This window comes from Astyanax mexicanus, chromosome 23, assembly GCF_023375975.1.
Source record: "Astyanax mexicanus isolate ESR-SI-001 chromosome 23, AstMex3_surface, whole genome shotgun sequence".
NCBI classification, from domain to species: Eukaryota; Metazoa; Chordata; class Actinopteri; order Characiformes; family Acestrorhamphidae; genus Astyanax; species Astyanax mexicanus.
In genome coordinates this window covers 6,134,733-6,158,540 of record NC_064430.1, presented here as the reverse complement: position 1 = coordinate 6,158,540, position 23,808 = coordinate 6,134,733, and the positions used below count along the sequence as shown (strand labels likewise).

At 38.7% G+C, this 23,808-nt stretch overlaps 1 protein-coding gene across 4 annotated transcripts in view; it reads left to right on the top strand.

Annotated features, from left to right (window-relative positions):
* The window catches only part of glceb (glucuronic acid epimerase b), a 134,183-nt gene that overhangs the window by 50,428 nt on the left and 59,947 nt on the right, over positions 1–23,808 (top strand). For all 4 annotated transcript variants that reach the window (XR_007429064.1, XM_049470970.1, XM_049470969.1 and 1 more), the window contains exon 3: positions 18,958–19,066. The gene's annotated coding sequence lies outside the window, so the exon portion shown is untranslated. The remainder of the gene's footprint in view (positions 1–18,957; positions 19,067–23,808) is intronic.

Below are 23,808 nucleotides of genomic sequence, written 5' to 3'. Positions count from 1 at the left end.
TCGTCCTCTTCAGCCGCGGAGCTTTTGAAATCTCAGCCTCTCCTCACCCGTTTTATGTGTCAGGGATTCAGGCTGTTTATGCATCAGGAGATGCAATGCCGGGTCCAGCCTTAGCTTTCAACTCCTTCCCTTTTTTCACGTCTCTGAGCTCCAGGGCCCGCGTGCTGCTTTTTAAAGCCCAGCTGGAGCGGCTCTGACACGGCGCCGCTCTCGCCGAAACCTCCCAGAGCCTCCCCAGAGCCAGAAAGCGTCCTGAGGTTTGCCGGAGCGGCCTTTTCTGAGGTAGCCTAGATAAGAGATTCTTTAAAAAGACTTCATTTGCATCAACTTTCAGCGCAGCACCACCGCATGAGCTTTCATTAGTACTCCACGGGATTGAAGTCGTAGCTTCTTTGCGGAAAAGGTCTCCTTTTTTAAGCTGTTTAGCTTTTTAGCTTTCTATGAGCTGCTGTGCTTGCTTTGAGTTGTTTTGTTTTATACCTTTTTTCGCTGCTTTGAGGTATGAATAGGCTAGAATTCAAGGAATAGATACTAGGAATAGATGGTAAGGTGTGATTTCCTTCTTGCATTTTTGTGCATTTCTATTAGTGAAGATACAAAATGAGTAAGGTAAGAAGAAAAATAATGCAGAATAAAGGTATTTTGTTGAAGCTGATGATTGTGGCAAAAAATTGCTTCCTCCATGAGGAATGTTAGTTTTACACATCTAGTAGTTTAACAAAGAACTTCTGCTGCAGCAAATCTTATGTGGAATTGTCAAATTTGGTTTGTTTTCTTAATGCTACTCCAAGCAAAATCCTGATTTTTTTTTTTTAAAGCTAAGTTAGACTTAGGGGGTTAGGGGGTGTGGTATCCATTTAGTGGTGTTTAAAGTCTGTAACATTTTGCATAAGGTGTAGAACTAACGTTCCTCGTGGATAAAGCAATGGGAAGACTTTTACACAACTTTTTCCCAGCTTGACTGACTGGATACCCCTGTTGAGAGTCCTTCATTTTGAATTTTGCCTGGCGTAGCATTAACAATAAATAAAACCATATTGTTTCACATGCAGTCAAATTTAATAAAAGGCCAGATTAGATGCAGATTTAATACCTGCCTTGCAATTACAGACAGCGTAACTGGTTTTGCACTCAGTGGGTTGGTGGATTGGATACCCACTACATTGTTCCACATTACAACAATTTGCAGTTTGCTTTCTTGCATTTTCTGCAATACACATTTAAGTAAATTGCTATTTTAGATGACATGCAAACTGAGCAAAATAAATCAGAATCGAAATGTGAATATTAGTTGACCAGACTCCACATCGAGATTTGTTGCAGCAGATTTGTCAACTGCTAGATGGCGATAGTTGTGGAATGTGTAAAACTAACATTCCTCATGGAGGAAGCAGATTGATGACTTAACAACTCTGTGACTGGGTACCCCTCTCGAGAGTACATCAGCTCAGAAAAGTGAGTATCGGCAGCATATATAGACAACGCATTTGGCGGGTTTTTTTCCCCCTCTGTTGGTGGGTAGGAAGTTTGCCATTTTTATTCTAGTGCTTTTCGCAGTGTATTGAAACACCTTGAATTTTTATCTTTTTCTGTCTGGCAGTGGTGTGGCGAGACACATTTGCAGCCGCGTTAGTTGCTGCATTAGTTGAGATACAGCGAATAGAGATGTAGAGAAGTGAAGATGTCTACAGTCTAGTCTGCTAAGAAAAGGGAAGATGGACAGGTTGAGAAAAGAGAAGGAAAGAGCGAGAGGTATTGAGCAGTCATCAGCATCTAAGAGAAAGGGAAAGAGAGAGAGAGAGGGAGAGAGAGAGAGAGAGCGAGAGTCGACAGTAAAAGAGCTGCTGCTGGAGTCAGCAGCCTCCAATCCACACTGGACACTTGAGGCTTATCTTCATGTCGACTCAGATAGAGAGAGAGAGAGAGAGAGAGAGAAAGAGAGAGAAGGATGGGTGAAGGAGGAGAGAAAGTGTGAGGGGAAAGAGCTCGGTGTCCAAATGTATGCAAAGCCTCTCGGAGAAGCGTAGGAATTTTCCAGCTGAGCTCCATATCCATGAGAGCCGGTGACAAGCCTGCCGCATCTCCCCGACCGCAACACTTCAGCCTTTCAGCCCCTTTTTGTTGCCCTAATCCACTGTGACTGGGCGGGCCGTCTTTTCCAGGGTCGGCGGGGCCAGGCCGGGGAGGGGGGGTTCGAGGTGCATCATGAAGGCCACTTTTAGGACCATTAAGTGTTCAGGGCACCAAGTGACATCCATCCAGCATCACACAAAGAGTTCTTTCTCCTGTTCCTGCTTCAGCAGTGGCGCCGTCCCTTTTCCTGCAGGGTTATTGATGGTTCCTTGAGACATGAGAAATTGATGCTCTGGGCTAGCTACTTGGTAGTTTTAAGCAGAAAGAAAATTGTGTTTAAAGAGTTTTAGTTCCTTGAAGCAGCACTAGGTAGGATTTCCTTGATTTTTGATCTTTTTAAAGGAGTAAAATCACAGCTTGAAACTCACTGCAGCGCTGAACTCTGAACTCAAACCAGACTCTGTAAGTTTTCCGAGCCGTCCGCGACCAACGCTCACGAGAACTGCGACCTGCTTTCTGACCTTTAGTTCTAACAGTTCTACAAGGACTACTGGTTCACTATTTACAAACTAACATACAGACACTCTGGCAGAAGCGGGAAAGAGACTGAATATGTCTGTGAAAGCCAGAAAGCGAGAAAGAGAAACTAAAATCCGCCTGAAAAATGTATTACGCTCTACAACTGTAGGAGGAGCCCACGAGCACAAAATCTCAATCCTACCTAGTGGAGCTTTAAACCTTGTTAATTATATTAGAATAGAGAAAAATCATAACATAACATGTTATTGTTGGTCTATTTGGATTTATTGACTGTGCAGTGCAAAATCGTATTGCTGTTTTTTTTGTGTGTGTTTTTGGGCATAGGCTATTTATCTAAATATAATTTTTTTTGTATTTTTTTTTTAGAAAGTATTTTATATTTTCTGAAACCATGTTAAATGATATTGGAATAGAGGAAAGTCATTCAGGCATCATTTTTGTAGCCTAATTTACCGATGTATAAGCTTTTAAGTTTGGATTATTATTCGCATTGTTGGTGTTTTAATCTTCCGGAGATCTGTTATTAATAAACAGTTTTTTCTTATATAATAGGTCTTCTTCAGTGTTGCAATGTTAATTAACATCATTCTGCACAGATTTAATAATGATATTCTTGGTGATTATGACAATTCGTTTTTATTGTTTTATTGATTTCAAGAATATTCTACTGCAACAGTAAATATAAGTAAATATAAATAACGTTTATTCTGTATACATGTAATAGTTTTATACATTTAGTAGAATAAATAATTCTAAAAATGCTTGTCTATTTTGTAAACAGTAACTTACCAAAACCTTGATGACCCTGTATAAAGTAATAAGTGTAACAAAATAAAAAAAAAGTAAAAAAAAAAAAATGAAGTAATAACTAAAAACTCTGCTTTGCTCTACCTTGCTCTGCCTCGCTCCGCCTCCAGTCTACTTATGTTGTGTGAGTGCAGTCTATAAAGGTGCTACGTGAGTGTAACTTCGATCATTCTTTAATACAAATATACTACAAGCCTGAACAGTAGTAGTTTCACAATATTCTCATTATTTTTATTGTTTTAAAATGATAACTATATTGAATCATCTATAACGAGATGTTATGGCCCACCCCTACTCTGGGCTACATTTGCCCTCGAGTGCTTTTTAATGCCGTCTGGGAGCGTTTTATCCAGTGTCATCTCCCGGTCTCCTGCTCTTTTGAATAGTGATGTTGGCCTCCTGGACCCTCCCATATGGCCAGATGGGGTCTGCAAGATTAAGATTTCCTTTTTCCTGCCCATCCTTACCGGCACCATATCTGGCAGACTGTTATAAATCAAGGATGAGAGAGATTCAGATTCCATTTTCCTTTCAAGTGCACATCTATTATTAAAGCAGCCATATTTTATGCAGAATGGAAATTAGCTGGGAAAGAGACACTTCTCTGACTTTTTGTTGCCAGATTGAGGGAATTCGTCGGCTGCTCGTCTGCAGAGAGCACAGGGCCGGAGTTGTTGCGTTTCGTTTTTTGATGTTTTCTGCTACCTGTTTTTCCTCTTCATTGACATTCTTGTAGCTGTAGTGGAAGGTAATATGTTTTCCACCTGTTACTGTTTTCTGTTGGTATGCTCTGATAGGAAAATTCTGGTATGATAGCCAATATATTATACATATGTTATATGTTATATGTCATTTTTTAAAGGGTGCCTACTAAGGGTATGAGATGTACAGTAGCACTGTTGAAATATCCTGATATTGATGTGAAATGAGATAAATTAATTATATATAAAATTGTTACTTAATAGTTTATTTGTTACTAGGCTTTCCTGCACAAAATGTTCCCGTTTTTATAAATAGTTTTTTGTGTGCATTCATTTATAGACCTTACTCTGCTGCTCACTGCCTTGATCTACCTCACTCTGCTATCTATTCTCTACCTCGCTCCACATCCAGTCTACTTATGTCGTGTGAGCACAGTCTGCACATGAAGAGCTTGTTTACTTAGTATGGAGATTGTTTACTTTGAATATTTAAACATTGTCTTTATAAATTCATCACTTTATTTTTCTTTAAATGAGTGTAAGACAATTGTTATGATGCACTTTTTTTGTTATCAGTTATATAAACTGCTTGTCCTAGAAATGATAGTGATGAAAGATTTCACCCATAGAAAATAAGTGATTTAGACAGAGAGAGAATGTGAGAGAATTAGAAATTAGTTAAAGCTAATGTCCGTAAGTTTTGGGATTTAAGGGATTTAGGGCCCTCTCTGGTGAGAGTGGGTAATTGCACCGGAATTTCATGCGGAAGAATCTTTTTAAACTGGGCGGGTGTGATGCGGTCTCCTTTCAGAGCGGATGAATCCGATTCCGTGTGTGTGGGTGTGTGTGGGTGTGTGGGTGTGGGTGTGTGGGTGTGGGTGTGGGTGTGTGGGTGTGTGGGTGTGGGTGTGTGTGGGTGGGTGTGTGTGGGTGAGTGTGGGTGAGTGTGTTTTTTTTTATCATAGACCTCACTCCTTCGTTTCTTTGGTTTTACTATGAGTGAATGAGCTACTGATCTGTTTCCTCTTCTGAAGTCTCCATTGCTTCACCAGCCGCTCGTGTTCTGTAAAACTGAGCCGGTTTCTCTTTTAAAGGCTTTTAAAGTACGTAAAGATGCGTGATGTGACCAGAAAAAGAACTTGTGTGAAAAGCGATCCGACACCCCAGTTTTTTTTTAGAATGAATGTACAGAATTAGGCTTAGCAGGGATGGACTTTACAGCACATTGGGACCATTAAACACATTATTTTATTCTTTATCCACCCAGAAATTCTTCTGCTTTCAGTTTAGAAACAAAATAATACAAACATTTTAGGGAAAATACTATACGAAAACGAGTGAAAAAGAGCACAGCTACCTGTGAGCTGAACACTGTCAGCTAAAGATGTGTATAAAATGTTTATATATATATTTTTCATTCCAGTATGATCGTTCATCCTTGTTTTTTTTGTTTTTTTTTTTTCTTTTGATGGGTTTACAGCTATGTTTAAATTTTCAATGTGAGTGCATTTCCTCACAGACTGTCTGTCCAAGCCTTCTCTCTCTCTATCTCTCCCTCTCTCTGCCTCATGGCTAATCAGCTTTTCCAACAACAGAGCCTCCATCCCTCTCCCTCTCTCCATCTCTCTCTGTCTCCCCCCCCCCTTCTGTCTGTCTGTCCGTCTCCTCTCCGGCTGCGGAAACAGTTCTGGGTATCGTTGTCTGGGCTGTAGTCGAAATACCCCATGAATCTTTAATGCTCTTGTCCTCCGGAATACAGAAATGGAAAGATGGAGTGTGGGGTGATTTGATGTGAATGTATTCATATCCTGAAAAATCACAACTCAAACTCTGAGGATGCTTCAGCACTAAGGCTTGAATATGAAGGACGGCATATGAAGGATGCTTGTGTCTTAATCGTCTTTGTGTTTAGGGAATCGTTGTGGGAATCTTCAGAGCTAATGAGGGTTTTTTTTTTTTGTTTTGTTTTTTGTTTTCTTCTCCGAAAAACAAAAAGAATACTCTTCAGCTAATTAAAATGCACAATATAATCTATTATACCATAAATATCCCAGATCAGTTTTTATTTAAAATTTTATTCATGTAGCTTTTTTTTTTTTTTTTTTTTTTAACAACAAAGGTTGTCACAAAGAAGCTTTACAGATATGCATATCCAATTCTCTTATGAGTAAAACCACAGTGATGGTAGCAACAGTGACATTATTAATATTAAATATTAGGTAATGATAAAGTCTTGTAATTATAATAATGGCGCGTTATGATATCACAATACTGTGATTCTGTGATACTCGATACATCAAACAAACGAAACATCACAAAAAAATGACATGATAAACTCCATATTGTGATGTGCCATTATTCTTGAAATCACTTTTTTGTATATTTTTTGTATTTGTTTTATTATTTAATGTATTTTGTTGCTGTTCAATGAACATGAACATGAAAAATTATCCCCATTTTTGTACCTTTTTAGTTTTAGTTGCATTATTTGAATATGGAGATGCTTGTTTTTCATTGGACATGGACAATTTGCAGTTTATATTTACACACTAAATGTGCTTCACTTTTTTTGTTGGAGATTTTTGTTACATTTGTATTTTTGCTATACAAAATCAGGGTTTGATTTACGAAATCGATAGATTATACAAATAATACAGTTCTGGAAAAAATAAGAGACCACGTAAAAATTTGATTCTTTGATCGTACCAAATTTGAAACCTCTGGAATATGTATTCAAGAGGGAGATGGATGATGAAGATGAACTGCTTGAATTTTTGCACCAGAAGTTATCCAAAAGCAGTGTGTAAGACTGGTGGAGGAGAACATAGTGCCAAGATGCATGAAAACTGTAATTAAAACCCCGGAGTAGTCCATCAAATTTTGATTAAAACTTTTTGAAAATATGAACTTGTTTTCTTTGCATTATATGAGGTCTGAAAGCTCTGCATCTTTTTATTTTCTGCAAATAAACTCTTGCTCTAAATGACAATATTTTATTTGGAATTTGGGAGAAATGTTGTCTGTAGTTTATAGAATAAAACAAAAATGTTCATTTTACTCAAACATATACCAATAAATAGCAAAATCAGAGAAACTGCATTTTGTTATTGTAAAAATACACTAAAATATTGACTTAATATTATAGAAGAGCCTTATCTCTCAGCACTAGCTCTCAGACTTTTATATTAGACTGAATGTCCAGACTGATAATTGTCCCACTCCCGTTTCATTGGTATCCAGCAGTGGTAGGAGTGTGAGAGCATATGGATGCAGAGCGGTTTTGTAGAAGTATGTTTTGGAGAGAGTCCAGATGGCTCAGCAGGGGAGCTTTAGTGAGATGTTCGTCTGCAGACGAAAACTCCTCGCTCTGAACAGCTCAATCCACACTGATGCGCTTTACTGAGAGAACTGCTTTTTATTTTATATTTATTTTTACCTTTTACCCGTTTATACTTATACTGCAGCTTCTGCAGCACCATATTAACCCCTTACGCTCTGAGGTTTCTGAGTGGGTTATAGCATCAGGATGCACTGACCTAGCATAACATTATGACCATCTCCTTGTTTCTATTCCTGTTTTCATTTTTTTTTTTAGCACAGATCAGATTATTATTATTATTATTATTATTATTATTATTATTATTATTAATATTTGGGTGGTGGGTCATTGTTATTCTCAGCACTGCCATGATATAAATAAAATAAAATAAAATCACAATATTTCATGGTATTTTTGTGATAATGATACTCTTAAAAATATAAATATTTCAAGAACACCCTACTGCATCAAAATGAAAATTAAATTTTAATATTGCACACAATATGATGTGACACACCACTAACTGAGATATTAAAAAATACAAGAATTGTATCAGATTTGTAACAGAAGTCAATGATCCACAATGTCATGATACTAATAATATTAATAATGCACTTCAAATATCTCCATATATTCAGGATTAAAGTAAAATAAATGATACTGGACAGATATAATCTGTCTCTAGTAGATAAATAATGAGAAATGAGAACAGTGTGAATTTTTCTTTTGCTAAAAACAGTAAAAAAAAAGTAGTACCCTGATGTGATAATTAGGGGTGGTTGTTATGGCACCATATTTCAGGGTATAATATTGTTTACGATATTCAAAAAAGTTGGCGATATTATCGGGTATGTTACGATATGGCACACCACTAGTGATTAGCAGTGATTAGCATGGTGGTGGTGGTGTATGAGGTGTTAGTGTGTGTTGAGCTGGTACAGTGAGCGGATCAGATACAGAAGTGCTGCTGGAATGAAATTAGTCCATTATATTGCCCAGAACAGTTTTACCAGTTTTCATTTTTCATTTGTTAATTTGTATCTACTGAGTGGTGAAGTATGGTTAGGGTTGTCACGATACCAAAATTTTGACTTCGATACCGATACCAACTGTAGTATCACGATTCTCGATACCAAAACGATACTTGGAAGAAAAAAAAACAATAAAAATATCTGAACATAAAATGTTTATTTTTGACTGAACTGGATTGAACACTGAACAATAGGTGCAAACGTTTTTATTCTAAAATGAAACATTTGAACAATAACATAATTATCTAAACACTTCCTAAAAACTAAAACTAAAACCAGAGGTAATGGTAGCCTGACTATGTGAACCTGACGAGAGAGAGAGAGAGAGAGAGAGAGAGAGAGAGAGAGAGAGAGAGAGAGAGAGAGAGAGAGAGAGAGAGAGAGAGAGAGAGAGAGAGAGAGAGAGAGAGAGAGAGAGAGAGAGAGAGAGAGAGAGAGAGAGAGAGAGACAGAGAGAGAGAGACAGAGAGAGAGAGACAGAGAGAGAGACAGAGAGAGAGACAGAGAGAGAGACAGAGAGAGAGACAGAGAGAGAGACAGAGAGAGAGACAGAGAGAGAGACAGACAGACAGACAGACAGACAGACAGACAGACATTTGCGTGTTCTGATGTGAGCTACTCACAGGTAAAGGTTCTCTTTTATCTCCTCGTGCTCATATTCTAGTCCCACACATAAGTCTGCAGCTCCCTCAGTGTTTTCTGTCGTATTTTGCGGCTAGCGCGAGCGCTTACAACTAACACCGCGAGGTGCCGCCGCGCTTGTGCCGAATCCGCTACTGAATCCGACTCCCGCTTCGCGGACAGAATCGGCACAACACCCCCCGCTGTACAACTGCGGGAGTGAAAACAGCGCTAATAAATAAAGTAGTTTAGTTTCACTTTCAGTTTTCGTTATTTTATTAAAAAATAAAAATATAAATAAAAAACAGATGCCTACATCTCAGACTATTTTCCCACACTTCACTCCTCGCGCCCGTTTTGTCCACAAGTCGCGGACGAGAGACATCTGTTATTTTAGCCGTCGCCATTCTACACTCGCTGCTGCTCTGCTGGCTTGCGCGTGAATCGATTCATTTGTTCAGAACACTAAGTTTATCTGAATCCTGCCACACCGACTGCTGCGGTGTGAATCAGTTTTCTTATGAACTGAATCAAATCGCGCCTAATAATTTGACTCATTTGAAGCTAGTGACTGGGCTATATACAGTATCGAAAGCATCGAACGCTAAAGAACCGAATCGTTTGTGATGACGTAGTATCGAAAAAGAATCGAACCTTCGGTACACCGTGCAACTCTAAGTATGGTGTTATAGTATTTACAGTTTTAAATGTCTTTCTTTTTTTATATTGCACAAATGTGTAATCACCTGGATTTTTTAAATAGTTTTTTATAGTCTGAGAGGTAACTTGGTACTAAATAAAAAAAAAAAATAAATAACAGCAAAATTGGCAAAGAAATTACTTTCAATGAAAAGTAAACCTTGACAATTGTAAAGCATGGTGGTGGATGTATCAGCATCTCAACAATACTATTCTAATCATAAATTTATTTACCTCAGCAGCACTAAACTAGGTACTGAGTAAAAAAAATGATGGCAAAACTGGCAAAGTAATTACTTTCAATGAAAAGTAAACTTTGAAGCATGGTGGTGGATGTATCATGCTTTGAGGTTGCACTGCAGCTGGTTCCTTATTGATTTATATTTAAAGAGCGTGATTTCTTTTTTTTTAATGGTTGATGTTAACAACATATGACTTTATTTTGCTTTTAAGGTAGTTTTAGTCAACTTCATGACTTGATACCTGATACCTGTGGAAAAATCTTTGTGAATCACCTTTGTACTTCAAAGTTTAGTAAGTTTAGGTAGTGCAATATTTAATAATCTAGAGTTTAAGGGGCTAAAGAAACCCCAGGCTGTAAATGTCCCCAGTGCTTGTTAAAGGTCCCACACCAGTCCAATTCTGGATTTGATTACTGCAGTGTGTGAGACGGTTAGTGTGACCACATGCAAGAGTTCCTTTACTGCAGGGTTTAAACTCCCTACGTTCATCCAGATGCACATACCAGAGAGAGAGAGCTAATTATCCTCAGGGTACTGCCACGTCTCTCTCTCTCTCTCTCTCTCTCTCTCTCTCTCTCTCTCTCTCTCTCTCTCTCTCTCTCTCTCTCTCTCTCTCGCACGCTCTCTGTCTCTCTGTCTGTCTCTCTCTCTCTCTCTCTCTCTGTTTCTATGTCTCTCTCTTTACTTTTCCTTCTCTCTGTCTCTTTTCTTTTCCTTCTCTCTCTCTCTCTCACTGTTTCTCTCTCTTCTTTTCTCTCTCTCTCTCCCCCTCTCTCTCTCTCTGTTTCTATGTCTCTCTCTCTTCTTTTCCTTCTCTCTTTCTCTCTCTCTCTCTGTTTCTCTCTTTTCTTTTCCTTCTCTCTCTCTCTTTCTTTTTCTTCTCTCACTCTCTCTCTCTGTTTCTCTCTTTTCTTTTTCTTTTCTCTCTCCCTCCCTCTCTCCCTCCTTCTCTCTCTCTCCCTCCCTCCCTCCCTCTCTCTATCTCTCTCTGTTTCTATGTCTCTCTCTTTTCTTTTCCTTCTCTCTCTTTCTCTCTCTCTGTTTCTCTCTTTTCTTTTCCTTCTCTCTCTCTGTTTCTATTTTTCTCTCTTTTCTTTTTCTTTTCTCTCTCTCTCTCTCTCTCTCTCTCTCTCTCTCTCTCTCTCTCTCTCTCTCACTGTGTACTTGCTTGCGGTCAGTGCAAAAGTTAATTGCCTGAGTTCATGAGTCCAAAGTGCAGTGGATGAAATCTGTCAAATAATCATTAATTTATCTCAGCAGTGCTATTCTAATCATAAATCTGCCTCAGCAGCACTGATCATACATTTACCTCAGCACTTCTATTCTAATCACGAATTTACCTCAGCAGCACTACACTAATCATAAATTTTACCTTGGCATCGCTTGTTTAATCATAAATGTACCTCAGCAGTGCAACAGGTACCTTAGCTGTACTGGTCTGTTGCCACATTTAGCTAGCTACGTAGCCTTAACAGGGTTTATAGGGACTTTTTTTTGTAATGGTATTTTCAACCTTTTTTTTTGCCATATATTAGATGTACCTTTAGTGGAAAAGACGAGGATAGCTTCTTTAACACGATCATGGTCCATAGTGTAAGTGGTTCTTACGTATGTCTGTCCACATGCAGATAAGGGTAGTATATAAGCAATGTATCCTGAGGGAAGTGCCACGTTAGCATGTGGAGTCTCTCTCTCTGTCTCTCTCTCTCTCTCTCTGTCTCTCTCTCTCTGTTCATGCTTGCCTGCACTACATCATTCTCTTCTGACGGTCAGCGCAAATTCCTCCTAACTGTCACTCTGGCAGTATTCATTGCCGGATAGCGTGTCTGTAGTGCTGGAGTGGAAAGGGATTTGGCTTGAGAAGGAGTTGGTTTTGAGGAATTTCACACTCTGAATGGGATCACAGGGCTGCTGTGACGGAGCAGGTGAGTGGCTGTGAGGCAGGTTTCTTGCATCGTGCTTTTTTTTTTTTTTTAGGAGATTTTTTTTGGAATTGTGGACGGACGCCTTATTTCCGAGCTCACCGGGGAACTGTTTCTTGCTTTGCTTTTTAATACAACATGTTACACACCTCTTACACACTTCTGAGGAGTGACTCAACTTCATCTTGTGTGTATGAGTGTGACTGTGTGTGTGTGTGTGTATGTGTGTGTTGAGGATTTTGCCTCGCCGCTGCAGCAGCGGGACTCGCCGCGTCCGTTCGTGATCCTGAAATGAGCTTTGCTAAAGCCTGCATGATCTACTGAAGACAGCTGGGCCGATTGAAAAGCCTGTTTAATGTCACGCTTCTTGAGTGCACTGCACCCCCCCAGCACCCTCAGTCCCCCCCACACCAGCCCCTCCTGCCGGTCTGGAGCTCCAGAGCTTAGCTGAGTGCGGCCTGCAGGAATGCCTAAATAGCCTGGATTACACTGGTGACCTGCTGTAATTTGGGTGGTAAAGAGGCAGGTGTGCTTTTTAGGAATTTTCTTAGAAGAGGCCAAAGTGGACAAGCGTAGTTACATAAGATACTAATCAGGTTTGTGGTGAAATAAAATGTACTAAGCTAAATAATTTGTAACTGGAACACCTGGGCACAAAATGTATTGTGGTGATTTGAGCAGCCGTGGTTTTATGTTTTTGGATACAATCCGGGTTAGCACCCGAGCATCCCTTTCAGACCGCTTCCTCTTACAGCATCCACAGTTAATCCTGTTGGATGTGGTTGGTCCTTCTTGGTGGTATTGGTGCTGACATTACCCTGGATACCGTGGCTCTTGATGCATCACAAAGATTTGCTGTCTTGGTCACAGATGCACCAGCAAGATGTGCACCAACAATATGTCCACCCATAATGTTGTGTGATTGCAATCTTTTGAGCAGAACTGTGCTCTTACCCTGCTAATTGAACCACTACACTCTACTCTTACTGGTGCAATGTCCAATTTAGCCATAAAAAATCCCACACTAAAATGACAGGTGTTTCAGTTTCATTGTCCAACCCCTGTATATTCCTAAGTAAAACCCTAAGACTAGTTTAAAAAAAATGTAAGAATTTGCATTGTGCACTACTGGATCTTAAGAGAGTTCTTGAGTAGAGCTTCACAAAGCTTTATTAACAATTAAACACCAATTTAACTGAAAATGGAAATAGGCTATTCCTCAGCTGATCAACAGTTTAAGACCATAGCTCCAAAAATAGCCAAACAGTAATCAAATTGTCCCCAAGAAGTTCCACCATTCCTGTTTGTCACTTCAAACAATTGATTAGGCATTTGAACACTTGATGCAAGTGTTTCCATGGGGCTTGTGGAAACGTTGCTCCAAGGTTTAAAGATGGCCATCCATCCCCAAATGTTCTCAATTGGAATTAGGAGTGTGTTCACACCTGTAGTGGGTTTCTTTGGTCCGGATCAGTTGATGAGTTTGTTAACTTGGAGAGTTTTCTCCCTCTGTTTGGTTTGCTTTCACACAGGCATAAATAAACTAAACGCTCCAAAATGCGAACCAATAAACCACTCCAGCAAGCTGTCTGGCGCAAGAGCAAGAAAGTGTAAATATTGCGAGAAGATTGTGTCCCAGCTCATACATCTATGCAGTGTGAAGCTGCTATAACAGAGAGCACTGAAAATTTGCTGTTTTTAAATACAGTGTTTTTAATGGGACATGCAGCGCAGATTTACACGTTGTAAACGGAGTGTTGTGGCTGCGAGTAGTGAACGCTGCACAGACCTCATGTGTAAACAGCATGGAGCAGCAGATACAGCATTTGTTCATAGCTGTGATGGTAAGTGTTATCTGGCTAATATATCAGATTAAACTGCGACTTATCAGCAGTTATCGAACTGCACTAAGAGTACAAACTAACCAGAGACTGTTTTAACCAAACTAAACGTGCTGGTGTGAAAACGCCATGTTGCATTGGGAAATCAATAATAATAATCATGTATTTATATATTTTTTGTATGTATGAATTGTGAGGTTAGTAATGTTAGTGTTAGTCTTTAACACTGTGGACTATAGAGCTATATAGAGCTATAGATATTTGTGTTTTGCCTCTCGCTCTTTCATTCACACAGCTGCTTGTGTTTCTCTGGCCTGGAGCAGAAGATCACTGGCCTGGGGCATTTTTATATAAAAGACTATCAAAAATAATATAGAAAATAAACCTGCTGCTGTTTTATTTACACAACCATATCAAACATGCAGGCAGAGAACAGCTAGGTCACCACTTCTTATTTGTGACTGTCAACTTATAAGAGACACAGTGCACTCCCACAACTGTGCTGTTCTGCAGTTCTGTTATCTTAGTTATTCTGCCATAATAACTACATTATTATCTACTTATTGCGCAATATATTATCACATTGATCTTAAAGATCAATTATTATTTATTTAGGCTTGATAGGTAATTGGTCAATTCCAGTGTCAGATTTTTTTTAGAATGAAAAGTTTGTTGCTTTTAAAGAACTAAATGTTGTAATTGTTTATTGCATTATTATGCTGTAATATCATTATATCCATGACATAAAATGGTCTTAAAATGACTTTCAAATACTGCAATTATTTCCAGACAAAATGCCTTAGCATCAAATCATCCATCCATCCATCCAACCATCATCCATCCAACAATCATCCATCCTTCCATCCCAACCAATCCATTATAACCCATATATCCCCTTCCAACCCATCCATCCATCCATCCATCCCAACCTATCCATCCATCTCAACCCATCAATCTCTATCCTATCCCTCTATTCATCCATCCATCTATTCATTCCTCTCCATCCATCCATGCCAACCTATCCCTCTACCCATCAATTCCAATCTATCTATCCCAGCCCACCCGTTCATCCATCCATCCATCCATCCATCCATCCATCCATCCATCCATCCATCTCTCAATCCATCCCTCTATCCCAACCCATTGACCCATCAATCCCAATACATCCCAACCCATCCATCTATCCTAACCCATCCATCTATCCCTCTATCCCAACCCATCCATCTATCCATCCATCCATCTATCCCAACCCATCCATCCATTCAAATCCATCCATCTATCCATCCATCCCAACCGATCACCCACCCCAACCAACCCTATCCCTCTATCCCAACCCATCCATTCCAACCCATCCACCCAACCCATCCTCCCAACCCATCCATCCATTCCAATATATTTTTTGGCCGCGTAATGAACAGCTTTGTATTTGAGTGAAAGGTTACAAAAAATAACTTTCTAACACCTTAATGAAAGCGATTTCACATAAGTGTTTTGTCAATAATCTTGTTTTATATGTAAAAAGATCAATATGCTCTGTGCTACATGATTTAGAGCAGTTATTTATTTAATTATGTATTATTTATGTATGTAACCACCCCTCTCCTCCAGTGCTGGAGGAAGGTTATATGTTGTAGATTGATGATGTGGTGAAGAGGCTCAGGCAGGGTAAACGTACTGCAGCAGATGGATCGGCAGCACATTAATGACCCGGCTGTCAGCGAGCCCGTAAATTCATCATGGAGGCAATTACAAATATGTATTTGTTTTACTCCAATCATTTATGGTCTGTTTAAAGCCTGTAAGTCAGTGTGCCCTGATGTAGAAACTTACTCTTAACGCCCGGGCGAGATCAATCACGAGCAATTAGATTAATTTAGCTCACCGATATACAGTAGAATTTATGGATATATATTTGTAGTGTTTTGAAGTTTGTACACGGTCAGTATGGGGAAATATTGGGGAAATATATGGGGAAATATTTCAGTTACCTTTCTTCGGTAGAATGTCAAAAGTTTGGACACACCCTAGATATATATATATATATATATATATATATATATATATATATAATTTTTTTTTTACTGAGTGTTTAAAATTAAAATGTATTCAATTAGGCACCTCTTGCTTAGATGAGATGATGATTGAGTTCACCTGGAATTCAGGCTTTCAGTTAACAGCCGCGCTGAACTCGTCAAGAGTTAATATTACTTGAAATTCTTGCCCTTTTAAAGTGTTTAAGAGCATCAGCTGTAAAGTAGTGAAGAGGTAGAGTTACAGGTATACAGTGAATAGTGAATATTTGAGTAATGTTCTAATCCAGATTATGAGAAGCAAGAACTACTCAACTAAATAAAGAAAAAAAATATTTTAAAAGATTAAGAATAGACAAATATGAAAAATTTCAAGCAATTTGAAAACAAAAAAATGAGGCAAAGCTTTTAGAAGTCAAATAATGCAAAAAAACAAGTTCATATTCATAAAGTTTTAGAGTTCAGAAATCAATATTTGGTGGAATAACCCTGGTTTTTAATCACAGTTTTCATGCATTTTGGCATCATGATCTCCTCCACCAGTCTTACACACTGCTTTTGGACAACTTTATGCTGCTTTACTCCTGGTACAAAAAGTCAAGCAGTTCAGTTTGGTGGTTTGATGGCTTGTGATCATCCATCTTCCTCTTGATTATATTCCAGAGATTTTCAATTTGGTAAAATCAAAGAAACTCATCATTTTTAAGTGTTTTTTTTTTTATTATTGTTTTTAATCTTATTTTGTAAATTCATTAAATTAAAATTTTACTGAAGGTGGCTGTTTGGGTGTGCCTTATATTATATCCATTCTTTCACTAATCTGCTTTTATACACCTGTGGACATGGAAGTGATTCAAGATTACCTGAGTTTAATGATTTGGATGGGTGAGCGAATTCTTTTATAAATATAATGTATGTTTTTATTTTGTGGTCATAATTTTGGTAACCCCCGAAGCAGCAGTCCGAGCCCTGCTTTACATAATCTCTTATTCATTCTTCAGGGCGAACACCAGTTAACCCAATCACACAGGCCAGTACCCAGCCTGAGGTGCCTCAGAAATGACATGTTGAATTTGGGCCAAGATGTGTGAGAGTTGGTGCGGAGGATTGGAGGATATGTGCAGTGTGGTAGGGCTGAGTGATGAGTCTGTTTAATTGGATCCTGCTGATGATTGACGGGTAGCATGATGACAGTGGTTTGTAAACAGTGATTGTCTTGTTGTGAATGAGAATTGATTGGAATGAGAGTTTCAGTGTTAGCAATGTGCTAAACAGTGTTAGTGCTGCTGTGTCTTCTTTCTATGAGGGTTGTAGTTGGTATAGCGTTGTGAGGAACATCAATGCTGTCATAGTGGCAGTTTAGGGTTCAATTCCCTGATCTGCTAATGCTGAGCAACACGATTCAAGTGAGATATGTTATGAGTGTCTACATAATGCTATAATGTTGTGCTATCAGCGCTGCAGATTTAATGTGAAATCATCATTTTTACCAAGTTTGGCACCAGTCTCTTCCTGTAATTCACCTTTTTTTTTTTTTCATATTTTTAATCCTAAATCAAGTATTGTGAATTTAATTAAATTCAGTTCTGGCTTGATTAAATAGTAATAGTTTCCTTTTGCACACCTACAGTCTTAAAGTAAAGCAGTTGTTCATACTTAATATCTGTACTGATACTGATACTAGAAAGTATTCCAATATTTCTTCATTAAAAACACTCCATTTATTTAGTACCAATGCTTTAACCCAATCAGGACTCTATTATTCCTTTAAATTTGAAAGTTTTAGGTGGTGTGGTTTCAGTATTCTTATTAAGATATTTATTTTATCGTATTGAAAGTCATACTTTTGTGACTCAAATATCATGATGACACCAGTCCATAGTTGCTTTACATTTCTTATCATTGTCATATCATCAATTATACAACAGTTAGTTCCGACCTCACAATCTGATTGGTTGAGAAGTGTTATAACAATGCTGATATTTGTGACAACATCACAGCCTTCTCACACTAAATATGTATCACTCCGTGGACACTCAAGACATTTTTGTATCATCACCTCCACTAGCAGCAGCAGCATTAGCTTAGCTCAGGCTAGCTCCCAGCTAAAGCACGCTTGCCCACTGCCTGCTGTGCTGGCTCGTTTTAGAATTCCCCCTCGGGGATCAATAAAGTATCTATCCATCTATCTATCTATGATAGATATCATCTATCTATCTATGATAGAAGTCACTTCGACCGCAGTCTGATGGCCGGAACGGTAACCAGCCAGGCTAGGCCGAGCTAATGCTAATGCTAAGCTAAAGCAAGCTACACTAACCTAACCACAGTCTAACCACAGCTAGCTAACCAACACCACCCAGCAAACAGGCAGAAATGCTTCCAAACGCAAAGCTTTCCTATAAAGACGACTCCACAGATCAGGAGAGGAGAGTTTCAGCATTTTTTCATGGTCCTACCCTTTATTAACCCCTTTAATTTTCAATTTTGATTTCAAGCTAACCTATGAACCATACGCTGTTTTGTAGCTACAGTCCTGTTACAGTTTACTTGCTGTGGAATAGGGCTGCAACTAATGATTATTTTGTTAGTCGACTAATCTGACTATCTTTTTTTCGATTAGTCGACTAGTCAACGATTATTTCTGCCTTGTCCTCCATCTCTAAAAACAACAGAAAAACAGCTGAACGTGAGATTTAAATATCCAGATGTTGTTTAAACATGGATTATACTGATATTTATTGATATTAATCTGTTGTGTTTGGGCACTTTTGAAGACACTCAAACAGTGTAAACTGTGTGAGTGAGCCATTTACCCATCTCCCATTGTGCTTCTGTCCCCAGCACTTTGCTACAAATTAACGATTAGTCGACAACGAAATTTGTAGTCGACAAATTTAAATAATCGACATTGTCGATTATATCGACTAATCGTTGCAGCCCTACTGTGGAACTATTTTTTGGCTGAAGGCGCAGTCCATATTAAAGCATATTCATTATAAATTTTTTGAGGGTATGTTATGTTCTTTATTCATATTGCTTAAGAACGCCCTGAAATATTGTGGTAGTATTTGATGTATATTGCTCACCCCTCCTGCAGGTTGTGATAACGTCTCATTTCTTCATTGCAGGTTGGGAGGAGACTCTGTGGAGCACCTGTGCAGATCGTCTAGAGCAGACGTCGTATCCAGTGTCGGGAGATGAGGGCTCATACACACGTTCTCTGGTGAATGGAGCAGGGTAAGGAGGCTGTTAGTTCTACTCCTGCATTATTGTGCAGCGTTCTTTTAGTGTGTGTATGTATGTATGTGTGTGTGTGCGCGGGTGATTTAACCTAACCATCGAGGAAAAATAGCTAGTATGTTCCGCCTCGAGCCTCGCCCCAGTACTCTTAATCTTTTATAGACTGAGCTTCTCTAAAGGGAACTGAAAAAACGAAACACTAACTAAGGCCAGAAAAAGAAAACTCTGTTAATTAGTACAGATCGCTGCTTTGTTGGGTTTCTACTGCTTAAAAAATGAGCTCTGCTGCAGAATAGTGTAGCCCATCTGATTATAAAGCATAATCCTCACGCTCCCTGCAGGTCCAGCATGTTATCTCCTGGAAACCATTATGAATCACCTCTCCGTGCTGGAGCTTTTCCTCAGGGCTTCTCCTGGCGCATCTCCTGGCCTTGAGGGGCTCAAAAAATAAAAACGCGCCAATTGAAGCTTCTTTTCTAGAGCTAAATCCGAGCAAAGCTTGATTTCTCTCTTAACCCATAACAACCCATAACAGACTGGACCAAAATAACGTAATCTGTTAAATTAATTGAGCAGCTCGTGCAATGTGTTGAACGTCACAACAAAATAAGCAATTTCATAGTTTGTAGAGAATTTCATCAGTGTTGTCTAGAAATGAAGGAATGGGCACTAATTTGTTAGCTGGGTAGATAGGCTACACTAAGTTAATCTTCTAGAACAGTGATTCTTGGGGCGCTGAGTGGTCCAACGGTCTAATGCTCTGCCACTATGAACTATGGGAGGTCGCAGGTTCGAATCCCGTTCTTGTAGCTTGCCATCATAGCCGTTCAGGCAATGATGCATTGCCAGCAGCTCGAAAAGTTTAATTTTTATTTGGTCTAGAAGGAATTCTAGCTTACAAAGCCAACCTTTCAATACAGAACTGTGCATGAGTTGTTAGTGCTAACTAGCTAATTAACTGATTAGCCAGTCCCTGATTTGGTCCCCATGTGAAACCCTAGAATATCATTTAGGGACTTCATGAGTTACAGTGAAGGACAGAGTGCTGTAAAGTGCAACTTTCCTTAAGTCTTTATGACATATTATATCACCAAAAATATTTGTTAATAATAGCTTATATGAAATTGAGTGACATTTGATTCTTAATACATAGAGTTTAATAAGATGTTTGCCCATCGTTTACGGCTGTTTGCAGTTTCAACTCTTCTAGGAAGGCTTTCCACAAGGTTTAGGAGTGTGTTTATGGGTATTTTTACACCATTCTACCAAAAGTGCATTGTGAGGTCAGACACCAATGTTGGGAGATAAGGTATGTCTTACAGTCTCCACTCTATTTTTTTATAACAAAGGAGGTCTATCAGATTGAGGCCAGGACTCTGTGCAGGCCAGTCAAGTTCTACATGTGTTTGTAGACCTTGTAGAACTTGCGTCCCCAAACTGTTCCTGCAAAGTTGGGACTATGAAAATGTCCAAATTGTCCATCTTGATTTGCTGAAACATTTTAAGAGTTCCTTTTATTGGAACTGGTTGGCCGAGCCCAATTACTGAAAAACAACCCCACATCATGCTCATAATCCCCCCCCCCCCCCCCCCCCCCCCCCACCAAACTTTACACTTGAAACAGTACATTAACAGTTAAGTGTCATTCTTCTGGCAACCACCAAACCCAGACTCGTCCATTGGATTTCCATATGAAGAGTCCAGTGATGGCCTACCAGTACTTCACACCATTGCATCTGATGCATTTGAAGCATTGCGCTTAGTTTTCTACACCTGTTTTCATTGAAGTGATTGAAACATCTAGATTCAATGGTTTGGATGGGTCAGTATAAATCACCACTGGCTCTACTGGGTTAATTCTCGATGCAGGAGGAAGTAAATCTCCAGAGTTTTGACAGTTTAAAACTGTTTTGTAAATGCTCTGCGCTTCATAACGGCTCCATTGGACAGTTTGTTTCTCTCTCGCCTCTCGTCTTCAGTTGATGAGAAATGTGTTTAATCCCTCCCAGCCTGTAATATCGTAAGCTTTTTTGGTAATAACAGCTTAAATCCCCTGACTACTGATGAATTGGATGAGGGGCATTAGCTTCAAAGCAATTTTCTCTGTCCGCCCCCTGCTCAAGAAGATATTAAAACTCTTTCATTGTGCATTACTAATTTGAATTGACTTTTACATTTTTTTTTGTTTGGCCTGTAACAAAAATTGTTTTGGGCCTCGCAACTGTTTTACTTAGGAAGGTTTTTTTTATTATTGTCGGTGTTTGGTTAATTAAAAGATAACCACACTGTGTAAATGTCTGTGTGTAGTTGTGGAAAGTAATTTCAGAGCACATTTATTCATCACTATAAAATAAAAAATAAAAAACTGAAGGAAGGCTTTGGGCCTAAACAATCACCAAGTAATTGATTAGGACTACTGCACCAGTACTGGCAGGACTGTATAGGAAAGCCTAACAAGCAGTGAAGGTTAAAGTGTGATTCTTAATTTATAATACAAGCTGACTCCATGGCAATTAAATCAAAAAATATTGTCAACAGCAATAGAACATTCTTAAAAGTTAACTTATGTAATATTACCATGTTTTTCAGACTATAAGCACACTTAAAATCCTTAAATTTTCATAAAAATTGACAGTGCGCCTTATAAACCACTGCCATATCTTGCAGTGTAACAACATAGTATATTTATGCATAAATGTTCTCAACTCATCCCCGAATTGATATACTACAGTAACTGCTCAATCAAATGAATAGGGTAAATATGTGGTGAGGAACATCGCTATTTAAATTGTGTGAAACTGCCACCAGTAAATCCATAATTCCTGCTATTTACTTACTTAGAAGTATTTTTTTCTTAGTAGCATAGTGGCTGTGAAGTGTGAAGGAGAGTTTTGCAATATATTGGTCAAAGCTAAATTGCAGTTTTGAGATACAGTGGTTGGACAATGAAACTGAAACACTTGGTTTTAGAGCACAATAACTTGTTGTGGTGACAGACAGTTCTGGTGGAAACAATAGATAGATTTTAGATACAATCCGGGTTAGCACCCGAACATCCCTTTCAGACAGCTTCCTCTTACAGCGTCCACAGTTAATCCTGTTGGATGTGGTTGGTCCTTCTTGGTGGTATGCTGACATTACCCTGAATACTGTGGGTCTTGATGCATCACAAAGACTTGCTGTCTTGGTCACAGATGCTCCAGCAAGACGTGCACCAACAATTTGTCCTCTTTTGAACTCTGGTATGTCCCCCATAATGTTGTGTGCATTGCAATATTTTGAGCAATACTGTGCTCATACCCTGCTAATTGAACCTTCACGCTCTGCTCTTACTGGTGCAATGTGCAATTAATGAAGATTTGCCACCAGGCTGCTCCAATTTAGCCATGAAACTGTATCACCGTTATCATTAATTTTCCACAGCTGAAAAGGGGCCTTGAAAGTGCTTGCTTAAATTTTACCTTGTAAAAGGTCTATGAACCCTGTACTTCAGTTCAGACCCAAACTGAAGAAAGTCTGAAAGTCTACGCTTTTTAAAATCCTAACAGATAATAATCAGACTGTCTATCTCTCATTATCTGAATGATTTCTGCAGGTTTCTTCTGCAGACTAAAATATTCAAGGTCATATGCTAAACGTCTTGGGATCACACACTACATAAATGAGATAAATCAGTAAACTGCTGCTGCTTCTTCTGCATTCATTTCCATTTTTGCTGAAAGTGTAAAACAGGAATGGATGAAATCTGCTCAGAGTGAGGGTTGTGGATCCAGAGTGTGATTATCATGTGTTAATTGTGAGCTCGTTTCAGCTCAAACCATGTTCACTTCTTACTTTTTCTACTTTATCTGATGCATTTCCTTCATTTCTGCAGTTTAAAGGCATGTGCACACCATTTATATAGATCTACAGTTAAGTATCTGCTCTTATAGATACCTTAAAGGCCTCAGAAAAATGAGCATTTATGTCTGGACTGGATAAACCCTGTAGGAATTATAGCCTTTTGTTAATATGTGCTCCATACGCCTCAGAAGATGATGAATAATTGGATAGTGGGCTGCTCGCTGGTTTTCTTGGCTTGGCCAGCTGTGTGTTATTGCATAATTATTTTCTCAGGAGATCTAACGAAAGGTCTGAGCGGCTTCTGGATGTGGCATTTGAGCCTGGGTCTGCGACAACCACAGATTTGTCAGTAGGAGTGAGATGTCAATATCTACTGCTTGCTCCATTGTTGAGTATGTAGGATGGAGGAAAACCAAACGTAGCGTATGGATATTTATAATAACTGTTTGTAGAATAATAATAGAAATAGCAGCAGCTAGCAGTCATTGATATTTATATTATTATTATTATATTATTTATATTATCGATATATACAGCACTGAAAAAAATAAAATAAGAGAGCATTTAAAAATGGTGAATTTCTTTGATTTGACTAAATTAAAAACCTCTGGAATATAATCAAGAGGAAGATGGATGATCACAAACCATCAAACCACCAAACTGAACTGCTTGAATTTTTGCACCAGGAGAAAAGGCATAAAGTTATCCAAAAGCAGTGTGTAAGACTGGTGGAGGAGAACATGATGCCAAGATGCATGAAAACTGTGATTAAAAACCACCAGGGTTATTCCACCAAATATTAATTTCTGAACTCTTAAAACTTTATGAATATGAACTTGTTTTCTTTGCATTATTTGAGGTCTGAAAGCTCTGCATTTTTTTGTGTTATTTCAGCC